The sequence below is a fragment of the Oxyura jamaicensis genome, chromosome 1 (assembly GCF_011077185.1).
Source record: "Oxyura jamaicensis isolate SHBP4307 breed ruddy duck chromosome 1, BPBGC_Ojam_1.0, whole genome shotgun sequence".
Lineage (NCBI taxonomy): Eukaryota > Metazoa > Chordata > Aves > Anseriformes > Anatidae > Oxyura > Oxyura jamaicensis.
This window is the reverse complement of record NC_048893.1, coordinates 115,576,637-115,589,103: the sequence shown is the minus strand read 5'-3', so window position 1 is coordinate 115,589,103 and position 12,467 is coordinate 115,576,637. Positions and strand designations below refer to the sequence as shown.

At 43.1% G+C, this 12,467-nt stretch overlaps 1 long non-coding RNA gene across 1 annotated transcript in view; it reads right to left on the bottom strand.

Moving 5' to 3' along the window:
* The window catches only part of LOC118160907, a 10,018-nt gene extending 5,252 nt beyond the window's left edge, over nucleotides 1–4,766 (bottom strand). The window contains exons 1-2 of the long non-coding RNA XR_004747737.1: nucleotides 4,609–4,766; nucleotides 1,990–2,088 (exon numbers count right to left, since the gene is read on the bottom strand). This is a non-coding gene — a long non-coding RNA (uncharacterized LOC118160907). The remainder of the gene's footprint in view (nucleotides 1–1,989; nucleotides 2,089–4,608) is intronic.
* Between the last annotated feature and the right edge of the window lie 7,701 nt (nucleotides 4,767–12,467).

The window sequence follows — 12,467 nt, the reverse complement described above, 5'->3', positions numbered from 1 at the left end:
CTCCACTGTGGGACCCATGGGCTGCAGGGGGACAGCCTGCTCCACCAGGGGCCTCTCCACAGCCCGCAGGGGAACTGCTGCTGCCTGCCTGGAGCACCTCCTGCCCTCCTGCTGCACTGACCTGGGGGCTGCAGGGCTGGTTCCCTCACATGTTCTCACTCCTCTCCCTCTCACAGCAGCTGTACAGTATTTTTTAGCCTTTCTTAAATATGTTTTTACAGACGCCCACCTTGGCTGGTGGGATCAGCTCTGGCCACCTGCAAGTCCCTTTCAGAGTTGACTGAAACCGACTGTGTCTGACATGGGGCAGCTCTTGGACTCTTCTCGTAGAGGCCACCCCTGCAGCCCCCAGCTGCCAAAACCTTGCCATGGAAACCCAGTGGGAAACTATGAGTTCTTTGTCAGCCAATGCACTGTCTGTACTGGTGCCATACATTAAAGAGCTAGGATAAAATTGGCCCAATATCCAGTTTCACCCGACTGATGTTGTTGAGCAGGATCCAGAAGCTTTCTATCCTCAGCGGGCAAACATAGTATTTAAACAGAAACAAAGCCTGTGATTTATTTCATTATTTACTAAGTGCCGTCACGGTGCTCAGTGCTATATAAACATTGTCTGCCCCAGGTTATTAATACTACTAGACACAAGCAGGTTCAAGAGTCAAATATCTTACATGAACTGTTCCCAAAACAAAACCTTTAAGGACAAGTTAAAAGTTTCTGCATGGCAGAAACCTATCTGTGGAAGAATCATGGTAAAAAAACAAAAAACAAACAAAAAAATATACATCAAAATTGTTCCAGTACGAAGAAATTCCTGCTTGAGACGCTAACTTTCTACTTATCCCCTATAATTAATCCTCAATGACTATTCCTAAAATGCATGGTCTGCCCTGATGAATGTATGAGTGATAGCAGTCTGGTCTTTTTGTTGCGTGATAAGGAACATCCATCCTTCCAACAAAATACGGAGAACAAGCAAGGTAACAGATTTTAGGGGTTACATTACAGAATGATCCCATATTGTCTGCCCAGCTCAGGAAATGCTGGGGAGTCACTGCAGGATCCCCAACCTGTGTCACGAGTGGGTGGATAGAAGAATGGAAAATGCTGAGCTGGAGGAAAGACGGTATGAAAGGACTGTAAAAAGGCAACGTCTTTAATTCTTATAGGACAAAAAGAGACAAGCTATCCAGGGACATACTGACCAAAGAAAAATAAACTGTTTTACTTAAAGATAACTTGAACACATTTAAAAATCTTAAGGAAGACTGAGAAAATTGTAGTTTTATCTAAAGGTATCAGGTTGAAATAACCCTAAAGGTGTATGATTCCTTGATGAAGACATCAGTGAGTGTAAAAAATGTGCCTACATGCTTAGGTCAGTGAAGATTGTATCTTAGGTAAGGCCACTTAAAAGACAGAGCTCTCCCAAGAATTACAAATTATTCTAGACCCATGAAAATTATCCTGTTTTTAATTATAGCATTAAAGACAAAACCACAAAGTTTTAAGTTCTGCTGGCACTGCAAGTAATCATTATAAATCTAGACAAGTGATCACATAGAAATTGTAAATAATGACTGTGAGATATTTCAGTACTAGCTATTTTTGTCTTTAGAAATGTTTTTCATTTCAAAAAAGTCATTAGCACTTGTGCTCAGCCAAAACTTGGTCATGGGATCTCTCAATATAAACTATTCTTAAAAGGACACTGTCAACTCACAACCAGTCTGTTTTTCAGAAGAATTTTAAAGATCTTTCAGTTTATGCATCCCTGGGGCAATGCCTGTCCTTTTGTCACAATACTTTGCTTTTTTTTAAAAAAAATATAATATAAATATAAAAATATAAAAAATACTGAAATACTTAAGTATTAATTATAAATACTTAAGTATTTATTATTAAGTATTAATAATTGAGTAAGTAATAATTAAGTATTAATACTTAAGTATTAATACTTAAATACTTAAAAAAAAAGTATTTTACCTTGCCTTGTTGCAGCATCAGAGGCTCCATACAAGTTCAGGGAACCAGGAAATGGGGAAGAAACAGGGAAGCTGACATCCTGAAAAGCACTGTCAAAAGCTGAAAATAAACCAAGGGAAGCACACAAAGAGCTGAAAAGGTATATTTTCTTTTATTAATTCTCAGTGCAAGGAACTGTTCAGAAAAAGAGAGAACAATGTCAGGTAATGATGTCCCTGTCATTTAACATTTAATTATAGCACATACTGTAATAAAAAGAGGAAAGACAGACAGAATAAAAATTCTCTTCTGAAGATTTTTTTTTATTAAAAATATGAAAATTCAGCCAAAACAAGAGCGCAGCATGTTGTGGAACAGTTGTACACTGTGGTTTCTCTGTCTTCTTGGCACTTAGAAACCTAAGTTTGTTATGACTATTGTGATCCTATGCCAGGATGAGTTGTTGGAGATAGTTACATGGAGTTCAGTGGGTACTGCAGGCCAAACTGGGAATGGATTCCCTCAGGCCACCAGACAAGAGTCGTACAACTTTGTAGTGCATTTTATTACATTACATTTGTTTCAGCAAGCCTATCTTGCCAGTAGGTTTTGTGTAGCTGTGCCCTTCTTTTTGCAGGGACCCTAAATGATATACACAAATCTTCCAGTAAAAGTGATGCTACAAGGCTGTGGCCTGAGATGATGGAGCAGGACGGAAAGCCCTCCAAACCTCAGTCTCTTAGAGTTTAGACTACATTGCTTCTGCCAGGTTTATCTCAACACTAGTCACATAGTCAGTATCACATCAAGAAAAAAAAAAAAAAAAAAAAAGGCTCTTATGGATTCTAGCTGTGCTGTCGCTTTCCCTGGAGTTTGACAAGGATAACTGTGTGTTTATCCAACTGTTGCTGATGACTTTCTTGTAAAGATATTTGCAAATTTGCAAAGATGGAAAAAAAAACACAACCTCTTCCTGTTTATTGAAGGAGAGTCAAGATGCTTAGACAATTGTGACTGACAGGACAAAACTTGTACAACTGGACCTGTGTAAACAAGGAGCCTGAACAATTACTATGTTCTGATAAGTGGGAATTCACTTCATTAAAATACCAGCCAGGAATCAGTCTCTATGATGCAAGTGAAAGGCAGAGGTGGGCAAAGAGGTAGAATTGCTGACGGAGGGGTGGATACATCTGCTGTGCAATCCTTTCCCTTGTCCCAGCCTCTTTTTAGCAACTTCCTTGATAGAATTCAGACTCTGCTGTCTTGTTTCTAGCACTAGATTTGTGTGAACACAAATCCTACTGGGACTTTTGTTTGACCTTTTCCCACCTTCTGCATTTGCTTGAGAAGGGCTCCAAGGAGAGCCCTAAAATAGTCGCTGCAGAGACCTGCCCAGCTCCTCACAGAGTTTACTCGAGACAAAAAGGTTTTCCTCTGGTAATCCAGATCACCCATGCAAGATGAATTTCGTGCATAAATGAGCATTGCTTATGAGCCTATCATTATAACTTTAGCTGTCTAACTTTAGACGACAAGTAGGCAGAGGCACCCTTTGGAGGTGCTTGTGTCTCCTGTTGACTCAGCAGGATGACTAACCGCCATGCTGGTGCCTACAGGCAGGCTCGGCGTGTTCCCCCTCCCACTGTGCCAGACCCTCACTGTGCAGCTCTCCATGCACAGCAGGCAACTCAAGCTACACGTACATCACACATAGTGTCTGCTGAGATCTTAAGACAATTACAAAATAGTTGTTTGGAAACGGCACCGTTTCTTAAAACGACAGATGAGGTAAAAGCTTGGGATGCAACTCTTTTCCTCTGCCTTCTTTTTTCCATTTGTCTTCCCAGCTGCTCTTGTTGTCTACTATTTGGCAGTGCAGTAAAAGCTGATGTTGCCAGAGTGTTTGAAAAAAATAAGATATCCTTCTGGAGTGTTTTATACTGGGTCCATTCATGAAGACCAGAACTTTCTGTCCTGCAATGGCAATGAGTTAATATTCCTGAGATGCTCTACTGTTCCACAGCTATGAAAAAGAAGCCAAATCAAACCTAAAAGCACTTATCGTGGAAAACATATTCCAGCTTTAATGGCACACTATGATTTTGTTTTGGTTTCTTTATTACAATGATTCATAGTATGTAAACTTCACATGTGGTTACTGAAGTCATGTGAATGCCTTATTTCAGCTTTGGAAATAGCAGTAATGTCAGTATCCTTTGCTGCCTTACTGGGCAACTTGAGAAGTCCTGAAAGGCAACAACCTTATGGTACCCTGCAAAGCAATGTGTTGCTTTTCCAGCCGTTGGCTGGGTAATAAAGTGGTAGGTTCTCCAGAATGATCCTCTACACATTAAGTCATCCTATAAACACCTTGACATTGCTAATGCTGGCACAGCTCCACGGTTGTCAGCAAAGGCTGGATTCCTATTTGGGATGATCTGACAATGGGATGTCTCATTCTGTATCTGTATGGCCTGCCTTAAGCAGAAGTGAGCCATACACAGGTAAACACACCAGAGCTCTCTTAGTGTTGGTAGCTCCACTGCTACTTTCATTACTGGAGCTGTACTGATAAGGAGTTCCTTCAAAACAAAGATAAATGGAATCCAAAAACAAAATCCCCACCCTTCTCCTTACCTTTCAGCTAGGCTAGGGGACTTAAACTAAGCAACCTTGCACTGTTCTCATTTGAGTTTCCTGCAACGCTCCTCTAAAGTCCTGCAAAGAGTCAGAGAGGGAGGGGTGGAAAGGCAGGCAGAAGACTTCCCTGGTTCAGTAAATGCAACGCCTATTCATTCTTGCAGGTATAAAAGGGCAGCATGCAGCCATCTATATAAAGAATGTTCTTCAGATGGGTTATGTATAACTCCCTGATGGCAAGGGTATCAAATGAAGGTCGAACATCAGAGACCTTTAGGCTATTACGAAATGTGACTCATGGATTAGTTAACTGCCTGTCAGATTTTCCATTATGAAACTTTAACCACGTTCCGTATCTGCACAGGACCAACACCTGTAAAAGTACAAACAAACAAGTGCTTATGTATGAAGTACTGAAGTGGGTCAGGAGATGTGCTGTGGTATCACAAGAACCTTTTTTCTTTTCTTAGTTACACACCAATAACTAAGTAATAAAAATGAAGGGAAGAAAATGAAGACAATTCTATAGTATTAAACAAAAAAAAAGGAAGAAGGAAAAAAAAAAAGAAAAAAAAAAGATTATTTTGAAGCACACATTTTCAAAAGATTCTGCAAGATAAATCTTTGGAATTCAACTGTATCCGATGAATCCAACCTAAAAATCCCTCTCCGCAGAATATAATTATTTTAGCCATGGTGAACATCAGTGCTTCCTAATCTAAGCATTTGCTTTACCAACTCCACATGCTGGCATGAACATACGTGAAAAAGCAACTAGTTCTGTTCTGAAAAATGATTACTAAGGTACTAAATTAACTGTGGAGGGGTTTATTATTATTATTTTGAAAATCGGCAAGAAGATTCAGCCATTTGATGGAAGACTCTGCTGTGTCTCTCAACAGTCACTGCATCTGTTTTGAGGTGGCTGTAAATTCAAAAAGGCAAAAGGTGTGCTCTGAAAATTCCCCACAGGAAGTGCTGCTTTTGACCTGTGCGTCACCAGTTTAATAGGTGAGATTCAGCTCACCTAATTTTAGATGTCTACAGTGTCTATCTCTACATCTGTTGCCCCATAGGCACTTTAAAGGTATGTCTTATCTGATCTGGTTTAGATATCTACCTGAAGATGAGATGATTCACCATCTCAGAGTGCCTTTTTCTCCCAAGGGGCTTTAAGAGTGGCTGAGGTGACTAGCTTGGCTGGACAGTCTTCCCTATAGGCATCTACAGCTGATTAGATGAGCCCTACCTGAGTGTTCTGCCCCCACAATGCTGGCAATTTGTGTGAAATGAGATGGTTAGCACTGCTCGTTGCTATTGGGATGTTTTGTCTGTATCACAGAAACACTACCACATCTGGCACAAACAAATCCTAGTAGGCTGAAACAGCCTAGAGGCTATTGATTAAAGAGGAAATCTGAATCACTTAGGTAAGTTTCAGCAATACTTTATCTTCTTGCCTCTGGAGATGTTCCACATCAGGAGTTAGGTATGGAGCTCTCACTACACCCACACTGTAGCATCTAATCTGTTAAGACAGAAGTCTGTTTCCATGCCTGCTAGTCCAGGTCATTTCTGCTCTGCCAGAAGTTCAGAAAATGTGAACTGCGAGGACCTATGAAGAACAATTTAGTCTCCAGAAGAGAAATCTGAGGAGAGGAAAGGTAGCAGTGTGCAAATATATAAAAAGAAGCTGCAAAGAGGAAGGAAAAAACCTACTCTTCCTGTTTACTGTGAGTAGTCTAAAAAGTGATGAGCTTACAGTAGAAGGAGAATTAAGTTAGTCTAAAGCTTCTTTGAGCACCACCATGCCATCTTTTAGACAAACGGCTGTGTAGATGGGAAGTCAACAGGTGCTGTTGTCCAACAGGAGAGGCAGCAGCTCTTGCTCCCCTGCAGGCACTGAGCTTGCTGCCTCTGGAAGGGGTAGCAGGGTTACTGCTCCAGGTGGGAGCCCTCACCTTGCAACCCAGCTTTGCAGTCCTGGCATGAAGCAGGGCTTCCTGGGTTCTACAGCTCTCCCTCAGTTTGGGAATGGGGTTGTTCTGGACATCCAGTTCAATGAGCATCCATCCAGAGTGGCTGGATATATCTAAGGCAGTGTGATGTATTAGGTGTCTCAAAATGCCTTTGCCTGATATGATTCGTTAACTGCAAAGGGTGCAATGTGCAAACTGAAGCCTGAGCTAACCCTCTAACAAGGGAGTGGGCCAGAAGTCCAGTTACGTGAGCTGCACACCTGGACAAAGTGAGCAAAGGGGACATGGTGGTCCTTGAAGAACCCATCTAGAAAAAAAAAAAAAAAAAAAAAAAAACTGTTTTGTCCTGACATAAAAAACCATTATGATTATTTTTTCTCTGCTGCCATCACAAGAGAGATGACTGAAATAAAGATTATGCAGCTGAATGCTCCTATTTAATGCTCTTTTTTCCTCTGTGTATTTTCCTCTAAATGCTGTTGCAACACTGTACCTACAATGTAGAAAATATCCAGGGTGGAAGGGACCTTAAGGAAGAGAAAGGGATTTTATTTAGAACAAAAACTGAAACAGAACAGGTTTTGCTCACCCGTATTCACAACTTAATGCTCATAAGCGTGTGGTCTCCAAGAACTCCAGCCAGCCACCAGCCACCAGGCCAGCGTATTTAACCCAAATCCATCCAGATGTGTCCAGATTATAGGTCCAGGATCTGTTGTGATGGAGGACAAAGGATGCCATCTGTCAAGTTGTGCTCACGTCTCCTGGGTTAATTCTTAGGTCGGTGGCCATGCACAGGCTTTGGGTGTCCTTTTGTATCCTTTTAGAGCTGACAGCGATTCCATCCTGCCTCAACTCCGGGAGTCATCAGGACTAATCGCTTTTCTTTGTCTCCAGATCTGAGTGTCTTGTGAAACACCAAGCAGATGCCCTGGGGTCTTGATGACCTGCTAATCTGGTGTCATTGACACAGCCTTCCCTCCTGAGTGCTCCTCTTGCTGCCTCCACCCCCAGGCTTCCCCACTCCGCCCTTCACACCGATCTGAACCTTTCAAATTATTATTATGAACCTCTGCACTACTTTTATTCCCTTGCAGTTGCTGGGAATTCTTCACAGGCCAAGGGATAGGCCTCGTATACAACAGTAGCAGTGAGGAACTACGAAGATGGGCTTTCTTCACCCGTTCTCATGTGAACCAGGACTGGGTTTGGCTCATGTGCCCTCGAGGCTGGGCCCATGGCGGGGCAGGGCAGGGCTGTGGGAGCTGGAGCCTGGCCCTGCTGTGGCCTCGCTGGAGCAGGGGCTGGCAGCTCCAGGGCTGATGTGGGGGCCTGGGCAGGTGGGGGAGCCTCAGGGGGATGCCAAGGCACAGTCAGGGCTGGGGGTGCCCTCAGGGCTCTGATAATCCCATGGGCGTTTTTGAGCTGCCATCACCCTAATATTTGCTCATGACCCTCTGGAGGGGCTTTGTTTTTCAAAGAAGACACTTAACGTGACATGAAAGATGCATTTGGTATTTAGAAATTGTAATTGGAAGAGAAAGTTTACAGAAACCATACAGAGAAGCATTAGTGCCTTCTTCAAAGTATAATAATAATGCCGCTGAATATAGGAGCCATCCTGACTAGGTGCCTATTTGGATTTAGATAATTGCTAGTTTACCAGTTCAAACCAGTTCAAAATGAGAATGCACAGCATCCAAGATTTACTGATGCACCTCCAATTTTCTTCTACTGCTGTCTCTCTTCTTATATCTTCATCTTCTGTTACTTTGAGCTTGCCTACAAGAGGACGATACAATTATAAACTTGCAATCTGCTTGCAGACCACTACAGTTAAGTCCAGGACATGGAGTATTCAAAGAGCATTATCTACTGCCAGTAGACAGATACTCGTGACTTTATATATATATATATATATATATATTGGGCAAGCCCGTACTATATATACACACATATACATATGTATATTTGGAAAAAAAAGCTACATTTATAAGTATTCTACCTCTGTTCAGCAGATTGTGTCTCCAACTGATTACAAAACCATGCCCTACCCTTTCTTTCCATTGGGAGGACAGAATCCACAGAAAAAGCTGATGGACTCTTCATTCTGGTGTAGGAAAATGTATTGCTTTGCAAGTTCTTCCTGTTCCTGATTGACCTGATCTAACCTGAAATAAGGCATTTGTATTCCTGCAAAGGAATACCAGGTTATCCACATGGCCTTTTGCCCAGGTTTAATATAATTCCTTTAAAGCATACTGCAAATTAATAGTAGTGCAGCTTTCTTGTGCAGGCAAGCCCTTAATCTAATTGGAACATGGAAAGCATTATTTGGGAAGGCAAAGCAGCATGCAGACTTGGGGAATAAGAGAGGAAGGTAATATAATGTAGAGTCCATTGTGTTGATGCAGAGATCTGAATGCAGAAAGCTAAAAGTGTTTAAGATTTTAAAAATCCAAGCTAGCAAGGATTCCAGGAATGTGAAAAACAGACCCCAAGTCAGGACTTTACCATGTTCAGAGAACTTCCATCTTCCTTCCTTTTGCTTTTCCACTCAGGACAACAGCCCTTGACATTTAAGTCAGAAACCACCCTCCTTTCCATCCCTATGACCCCATACCACAGAAAAACAAACAACAACAACAACAAAAAAACACCACCACCAAAAAAACAAACCCCAAGATGGTTTTGACAGGGCTAAATCTACAACATATAGTTAGTGCTGCCTTTCAGTAAAAATATTCACTACTTCCAAATGCAGCTCTCACTTAATAAGGAAGAGTAGCAACCCTGGGCATTCCTGAGATAGTTGAGGCCACGGCTGCTTAACCTGAACACTTCTGGCAGCTGCACCACGTTGCACAACCACCACCTGCAAAGGTCAAAGCTTGTTGGGTGTTCACACCTGGCAGCAGGAGTCAAACCTGTTCACACCAGAGGGGAGAGCAGCGGCGAGGCGCCTCCTCAAAATGCCAGGAAATATCTGCCTCATCCCATATGTGCAGCATAGCCAGAGCACATCCTCCACAGCCATGAGGGGTGCATGTCAGAGTAAGAGATTCACTGGTGCAGCAGGGACATTTAGCTGGGACGTGGGCCTGAGGCTGCGAGCAAGGGACTGGACATTTCATCAGGCTCTGGTCTGGGTACTAGCCAGCAGCAGCAATCCCTGCTAGGCTGGGCTGAGCACAGCCTTCTTCAGACCACCCAGCAGACACATCAGGAGCCTGCTGAGCTAAAACTAGCTATTTATTTTCTCCTTTCCACTCCGTTTGCCCATACTCTTTTTCTCCTCTTCTACCATTTTAGTGGCAGCCCTGTGCAGCACTCGGGTCACCAGTTCCTGGGCCCCCTGACCCCAGCTGAAGAAGTATCCGCTGTCGGCCTGAGCTGCATGGAGCTCTTCTCAGAGCAATGCCCTAGGGAAGCACTCAGCATGGGGATGGAAGTAAAAGCTGTGTGAAATTCACGGATTATTCTTCCCCATGTCTGGTCTGAGTGTAACGGAGGAAATAAGGACAAAACTGCGCTTGTACTTCCCAAGTTCCCACAGGGGCTGGTGACTACTTGATCTTGTTTTTAAACTATTGAAGAAAAGAAGAAGAGTACTCCAACAAAGAAAGCATCGAGTGCTGCTTCAGATGAGGACTAGCATATGCTTGGACTGGTGAAATCCTCTTTGCAGGGTCATCGTTTATAGAACTTTTCAGATTCTGTGTCTTCTTTCTGTAAAGAGTTTCTGCTCTCTGTAAACAGATTTTGTGGCTTTTCAGGACAAGATGCAAAACTCTTTGAAGTTTTCAAACATGCTCCGGGCATCTTTTCAGAGGATCACCCTGAATCTGCTCTTCATCAAGGCTTCCCCAGGCCATTATGTACATTCGATCAGCCTCTACTGGTCTGGGAGCGAAGGGAGACGAGGTAAGAAGAGACGGCAAGGCTTGGGTGGCAATACACTAACAAAAGAACAGAGGAGCTCTTAATCAGATTGTAAATTAAACACATAATGTTCATCCTAAGAACTAGGGTTGAGGTGTACTCAGCACAGGCAGCAACAAACAAAGCACAACGTGGAGGATTTTGTAAATGTGCTGTCAAATCCTGTCCAGTTTAATGATCCCATTTTTATTTCTAGCAACTTCTTTTATTCCTTAGAGTAAGATTTTGTATCACAACAGAGAGGAAAGACTCAAACCAGAAAACCAACTGTGCATATTTTGGCTAAAACACAAGATGCAGTTCTACAGGCAACAGAAAACTCTGCCCAGATGTTCCTGAAATTCCCTGCTGACTCCCCTAGGTTTGTGTAATGTGCACTCCAGTGCATTCCTTCCCTGAGAAAATGTGGATGAGCATCCTTCACTCTCCTGTCTGTCCTTGCCTACCCAGAGAATGGGGCTGAGGCTTGACACAGGCTTCTTTAGCTGCAGCACTGACTGCAGGAGCTCCAGGTCCCTGTGCTCCTTGCCTGGGGCTAGTTACCCCTGCTCACCTTGGATTGGTATGGGCGTTTGTGTATCCTCTCCAGCCAGGTGGAAGGACTGCTCCCCGTGGAAAGTAAAACCCCCTTCCTGATGGTCTATTTGAGAGGCTGAAATGAGCTGGGGGTGCAGAGTGAGGTAGGGACAAAGTGGGTAATGCCGGTGAAAGAAACACTTGGATTAGGCATAGCAGCTTTGCCCTGTGCACTGGGTTAAGACATGTATGGCAGGAAATACGCACTAATCTGAGGAAAGCCATTGACTACAAAACAGTATCCCACAGGCATTTCTCTGGGCAGCAGAGTTGACAGTTTTTTTTCCTCTAGCTCTACAAACAGACAGTTATTTTAAGTTCGAATCAGCTCCTTCATTCACTGCCCTGACTAGCATCACTAAGAGCTACAGTGGGACAGCCCTAGGGACGCCTCGAGGGCAGGATCGAATGGCAAGTGCTGGGAACCACCTTCACCAGTACTGCTGCTGCGAGAAATGTCTGAAGAACAGCCTCCAAAATTAAAGGAACTAGGGAAGGCCATCTAATACAATAGGCCTGGGCTTGTTTTGAAGTTAGAGGAATGGTGCCAACTTTAAAAATGCTTTTTATCTTTATTCTGCCATGAAAATTGCCTTTACATATATTATTTAAAACTTTTCCATTCATCCGAAGTTGTGCACGCTGCTGCAGGGAAATGCAGACTTTGTAGTGAAGGCTTCACTAACAGCATACCAACGGTTGTATGTGCTTCTTTTCCTGGTCCTCCTCCAAATCAGTAAGGCTCTGCTCTTTGATGCCAAAAAATGTCCCTAGAAAGCTGGGAACTGATCAGATGCAACTCTGAAAAATTATGCTGTTAAAGACAGATCTCTGATATTACTGAAAGATACAGCATTGACTAAGGACTCTTTCTCAGTTGTTCCATTAATTTGTAGCTGGACAACATTAGCTTTGCACTTTTTTATTGCCCTACATGCTTTTGAAAGTCACTCTAGCTGGCCAAAGTTGTTAAAAAAAAAATAATGGCAGAATTGATGCTAGATTAGGTAGTCAAAGTCAAACAGAGTATTCATCCTACTCTCTGTTTAAGGATTCTCATTACTAGCCTCTCTCCCTTGTCTTGAAGAGCACTGCTGAGAATGTCTGTGTCTGCGTGCTTCAGGCTGGGGATGTCTCTGGCCAAAGGCTGGTCCTGAAGACTGGGAAGAAATATGGAAAGGCAATGGGGGCGGTCTGCTGTGGATGGGGTGGTGGACGTGCACTTAATGCATGTGGGTGGGAGAGAGGAGCCTACAGAGATCAGATGAGACCTGGCAAGATGAATGTAACTGCTATAGCATGAGCAGAGCAAGCCAAAACAAGCTTGGAGCATGGCCAGATGTCAATGGGCTGTCCAGT